This window comes from Lipotes vexillifer, unplaced genomic scaffold, assembly GCF_000442215.2.
Source record: "Lipotes vexillifer unplaced genomic scaffold, Lipotes_vexillifer_v1.1 scaffold618, whole genome shotgun sequence".
NCBI lineage: Eukaryota > Metazoa > Chordata > Mammalia > Artiodactyla > Lipotidae > Lipotes > Lipotes vexillifer.
In genome coordinates, this window is record NW_006799025.1 from 1,145,131 (window position 1) to 1,151,080 (window position 5,950).

Below are 5,950 nucleotides of genomic sequence, written 5' to 3' on the forward strand. Positions count from 1 at the left end.
TTCTGCTACAAAAATCGAAGTGGACATAATTATTTCCTAATGCCTGTTCCTGCGGACTATCCTATTAACCTAAGTCTCTGCTTAGCCCCCAAAGTCTGCAGACCCTGTTACAATTCAATACATTTTCTAAGCATGAAAGGATGTCCTCTTGCCTCAGACCTGATACAGTGATACCTGTGAAATTCCTGAGTTTGGGTAACACGGCAAACAACTTATAGCCGTGTTATCCAAACCTTGACAGCTGAGTCTCCATAGGATCGTCTCAGCTACTGAAAAGGTCCCAGTGTAATAATGAGTGTCAGAGACCTCGGTTCCATTTCCAGGAAAGACTCGAATTCCTAAATAAATTGTGTGTATCGGGGAGGAAAGACAAACATGTTTCTAGCCTATACGTTTGAAGCAGAGTTTCTTATACTCTTTCACTCTGGGTATCTCACATAACACTGCCTAAACGTAATTCAGCTGTGTGTGGGAAAAATAGACCAGAAACTTTGAAATACGGCTTTTATGTTTATTTAGGAAAAAATGAGGAGACCATCAACCAGAGACCAGGGACTGCCAAGTCTCATTTCTTGACATATCAGTGTACAGTTCAAACCAAGATTCCCCCACATGCATACTCAGGAATTGCTTTAGGATCCACAGTGGAAGATGAGCCTTTAATGAAAAGAGAACAAACTTCGTAAGGCCATTACATTTCAAAAGAGATTCAGGTATGTATTTGAAAAGAAAGGGAGCCAGGAAAATCAGAAGACCAAAGATGAGGTCTATAAAAGGTTTTGATGATTATTCAAGGGAATAAACCATTCAGAATATTTTTCATTGAGATTTTTAAATTTAGAAAGTGTGACAAAGTTCTGTTGATGACAAGAGGGTTGATTTCCTCTTCAGTTCTGTCTAATACATCAAATTCCAGACACTGCATTGTCACAGTGGTCGTAATTCCTATTCTAGACTGGCTTTCATAATCTTCCTCTTATTCTAAGGTGGTTGCCTTCTATTCTTTTAAAACCACAAACCAAGCAGCCTGGAAAATGTGATGTTAGAGGCTACCTATTCTATCGGAGCTGTAGGGAGGCAAAGCAAATAATAGATCTTAGATTTTAATTTGACCACAATAAAACTTGGTCCCTTGGGGATGCAACGTGATGATGCATCAGAAAAACATACACACCACAGAGGTGTGTCTAGCTATTTCTCCTTCTCCTTTAATTTCTACTCTTGGATACACACAGCTGGTCAAAAATTGATCTTATTCTCTTTCCACATAATCCTTTTAAAGGCCTGATTTTCCTCTCTCATTTGCTTTCTTTCTTTTCAGGACTCCTCCTCAGAGCCCCGGCCAACCTGTAGGCCATCCTCCTGCAATAAGTTCTTGCCTTGGGAGGAGAAACTCTCTCCCACTTGGGAAAGAAAAGAAAAGAAAAGAAAAGAAAAGAGAAGAGAAGAGAAAAGGGAAGGGGAGGGGAGGGGAGGGAAGAAAAGAAAGAAAAGAAAAGGAAAGAAAAGAAAAGAAAGAAAGAAAGAGAAAGAGAGAAAGAAAGAAAGAGAGAAAGAGAGAGAGGAAGGAAGGAAGGAAGGAAAGAGAGAAAGGAGGGAGGGAGGGAAGGAAGAAAGAGGGAAGAAAAAGAAAGAGAAAGAAAGAAAGAAAAAGAAAGAAAGAAGGAAAGAGAGAAAGAGGGGGGGCGGGGAGAGAGAGAGAGAGAGAGGGAGGGAGGGAAGGGACAAAAGCAGGCTCTTTGGAATTCCCCAGCTTGAATGTGTGAAGCAGAGTTTAGATTTTGGCCATCTTGAGCCCAGTGTAAAGACTCTTCTTACTGACCTTTCGGGCAATATGGAGAAACCCAATCACCCCCTCTGCCTGGAGGCCACCCCAGATGGTCCTGACTGGGAATATTTTCTCTTCATTCAACTGGGCCTTATAACGGCATATTTGTAAAGTAATGCTCTTTTTTATTTTCTGCAAAATTAATGCTTTCAGGAAGTAATTCTCTTCTTTTATATTTGTTGCAAAATTAATGCTTTCAGGAAATTGGATAAAGTAAATGCACAAGATAAGTACAAAGGTACAAAACTAAATTCTAAAGTTTTACAGTTGGTCCTGGCTCCTGAGTGGATTTCATAGTTCAGTTCTAGACTTGGGCTTTCTAGGCTCCCTGTAGGCTTTCCTGTTATCTGATTCTGGTTCCCTGAGACTTGGTGGAGAAGCAGTGTTGCTCAATGGTTACGAAGGCAGGTTCTGAGTCTCCCCAGCTCCATGCTCCCTGGAGGTTATTTAGCCAGTGCTCTGTGCCTTATTTCCATACAAGAGATGATGGTCAGTCGGACACACTGTCATCAGAATAACTGCTCAGCTGCCTGTGATGATATCCTGAGGTGCCACTCTTCCCAATTTGTCTGTAGATAAGACCTCATTCCTAAGTTAACCCGACCACATCTCTTCCTTGTAAATATTCTAAGACACTATTGTTCATGTGAAAAAATCTGGAATGCACTCAGATTCTAGATTATTTTTTTAATGTATGAAACCACTTTAATTTTACCCAGAACAGTTCCAAAAATTGATCAGAAAGTAAATGAACTATCCTGAAAATAATTCTGATGCTTCATAATAGGATTTATTTTTTAATTTAAGGATACATTATAGATTTCTCTAAAGAACCAGAAAGTGACCTTCTCTCAATTCCAGTGGTTTTGAAAGTGATTTTCTTTCAATTCCAATGGTTTTAAAATTTGATTCTCTAAGGAATTCTAGGCACCCTGGAGGAGAAAGTTATAATTTTTTCATTTAAAGTATCCATATTAGTTAGAAGGAACTAATGTAACTTTCCTATTTCCTGAGATTTTTTTTTTTTTGGTAAATTATCCTTTTTATTACATGAAAACTTTGTAAAAAAAAAAAAAAAAATCAAAATACGTAGCAACTAGCTCACCTACTTTCCTGTCCAAAGCATACATTTTTAGTGTCTTGCACAATATCTTCTCTATTCCAGATTATTTTTAGCAAAAGGCTTTTCAATTTGATGTATAATTCAAGATAGGCTATAAACTATTTTCACTGTTAGATTACATATGGATAGGCTTTCAAAAAATTATCATTAACAAATGGTATTTAAATGGCAATTTTAATAGTAAAATATAAGGCTGTGATTAATAGCCATTGTTGAAATGTCAAAATATGACATACTCTTTTCACATCTTATGCCTGTGATTAGCCCATGTGGAGGAAAAGTACATTCCTAATATGTTGTCTTTGAATTACAGATTTTCCAAAGATTACTTTACATCATATTTGTTCCAACTTTCTGCTTAAGTGACACTGTCTCAGAAATTAGATTAACTGAAATATCAGATGCCTGTCTGGTATGGGACTTTGTAAAAGCAATGTCTATTCACTGTGCCTTTTAAATCAAACTCAGTGCCATATATTAATTAGAGTCACCTGGGAAGGTTTTTCTTTCTTTTTTTTTCTTGTATTAATAGTGGAGGAACCTAAAGATTTTAATTTAATTGGACAAGAGTAGGCCTCCTAAAAAGAACCAAGAATTGATGAATTGACCACTGATTTTCCCTAAAAGGGAACGTTAAAGAGTCAGGAGAAACTGTAAGACCAGGAGTCTGTTTGTACATTAGTTTATATCTTTTTATTCCATAAAGGATTTAAGGCTAACCAATGGCACAAAAATCCCTTCTCTCCTTTCATATGTTTGCTATTCCTATATCCTATATATTCCTAAATATTTTCTTAAATTTGATCTACCTGAATTCATGCAGGGCCTTTGTTTTTGACCGAGCACATGGAGACAGCAAATTTAACAGAGAAACTCAGAATGAGCCATCTTACTTTAGATGTGAAACTGACAGACAAGCTGCCTTATGTGGAGATCTGGAGCTCTTTATACGGTCAGCTTAGGACTTTACCCAGTAGAGTTTAAGGCCTTGTAAAGGGTGACAAGCCACAGAATACACTATGCTTCTGATTCTAAAATGGAAAGTCTGGAGAGGTCACGTCTCATTCTCTGCTGATGCAGAAGAAGATAGAAGATTTTAAGAAGCAGGAGATCTTAATCATGCCTGGAGGTGTGGAAGGCCTGGGCAGAAATATAAGAACCCATACTCCCTGTTTTCTAAAGTGTTTGAGTTTGGTGGCATTTTGCTCAGCCAATGAACACATTTCTGGCAACCTACCCAATGCCTGGCACGTAACAGATGCTCTGTAAATATTTGGGGAATTGATTAGAAAAAATGGCAATAATAAAATCCTTGAATCCACAGGAAAAGCAGTCCTCTTCTGAGCCTCAGATAAAAGCCCACTGGTTTACAATGATTAGGAAATAAATTTTTTTGATTTAACAAACTTGGTCATCTGTGTCCCTAGATTACAGAAAAAAATCTTTTGGAAAGAATGACCAGACTGTTGTGCTAGAAGCGGACGCTGAGAAAAAAATAGCTTATATAAATAAGACCCACAGCTAGAAAAATAGTGTCTCATTGTGTTCACAGTAAAACTGAAACAACTGAAATTTATCCTTGAGTTGCATAAGAGAAGTTTGTATTTTGTCTAGAATACTGTGCTTAAGAAGACAGAAAAATATCTAATGTACATTAAGAAGGTGTGACTTAAATATCTAAGCAGCTTAAACATTACAGTGAATAAATTCTAAGCCTCAACTATTTAAAAATTTTAATTATGGGAAACTCATTTTCTGATAAAGCTAAATAGATGAAATGATAGTCTTTTTTTCTTTTTCTATATGAAATTAAGACTCCTGATCCCAGAGCAGATATAGACTCTTCATGTTCCCACTGAGACATAGTAATTGCCACACTTCTTTCTGTTACTGTTCTAGCAATGGATTGAACACCAGTCAGTGTTAGCTACCAACTCCTGGGGGCTTCTGAAGCTTGCATGCTGACTCTGTAATTAAAAGCCTGCGCAAGGAAGCAACTGTCAGCTCAAGCCTTCCCTCCTACTGTTGGATGTCTGTCAACTCAAGGATTTGTTTTTTTAATATGAGGAAATGTCAGTTGCCATCTGAAATAATTTTTTTGATGATTCAAGCAAACACTGAATGCCTGAAGGTTAAATAAGAAAAATACAAAAAATACAGCACTGCTTTGAAAGCAAACCCTTTCACATTGTAAAGAGAATTTTCCCCAAGAACTCAGCAGAGATCATAAATGTTACATACTCCCAATTTGTAAATGAAGGAATACACACACACGTTAAATATATATGTGTGTGTATAGTATTTTTTAAAGCTTTTGTCTTTATTGAGGAACTGAGCAACCAATTACTGTAAAATTATAAAAATGTGTGATGCTAATATGGTCACTGTTGGATTCTAAGTCAAGAATTCCATTGTCTTAACTGAAACCCAAACCTTTGAATACCACCCTTTCCTAGTGTGCTAGGGAGTTGGGTAGGGTTAGTATTTTTTAATAGAAGAACCCAGAAGAACTCAAGATCTCTTATCACTACATCTGTTCCTTTGAACACAAAAACATTCTTAGTAGGAAAACACCATGAAGTTTAGTTACAAAGATGATATTAATTCATCATGAGCTTTAACACTCGATCAAACAACAGAAAGCTTATCCTGATCTCATACCAAAGTAACAGGTTAATATTTTTTAGTTCAGAAAAAACAGTTAGTTCACGTTATGAATATATGCCCATGGTGGCATTTCTTTACCAAATTCACTCATGTAAGATTGAGTATATGACTTATCTACATTATTTTTTATAAAAGCCAGACCTATGATTTCGATAGAGACAAAGTAATGGTAATAGCTCATTTCATTCTTGTTGTCCCATCAACTAAAACTTAGCCACGCAGATTCCCATTGATTGCTTTTTGGATTCCCATGAATCACAGATGTTCTCAAACAATTCTAATTCTGTAAGGCATCACTCCTGCTCCACCGCTTTTCTTCCGCCCGAAGCCTT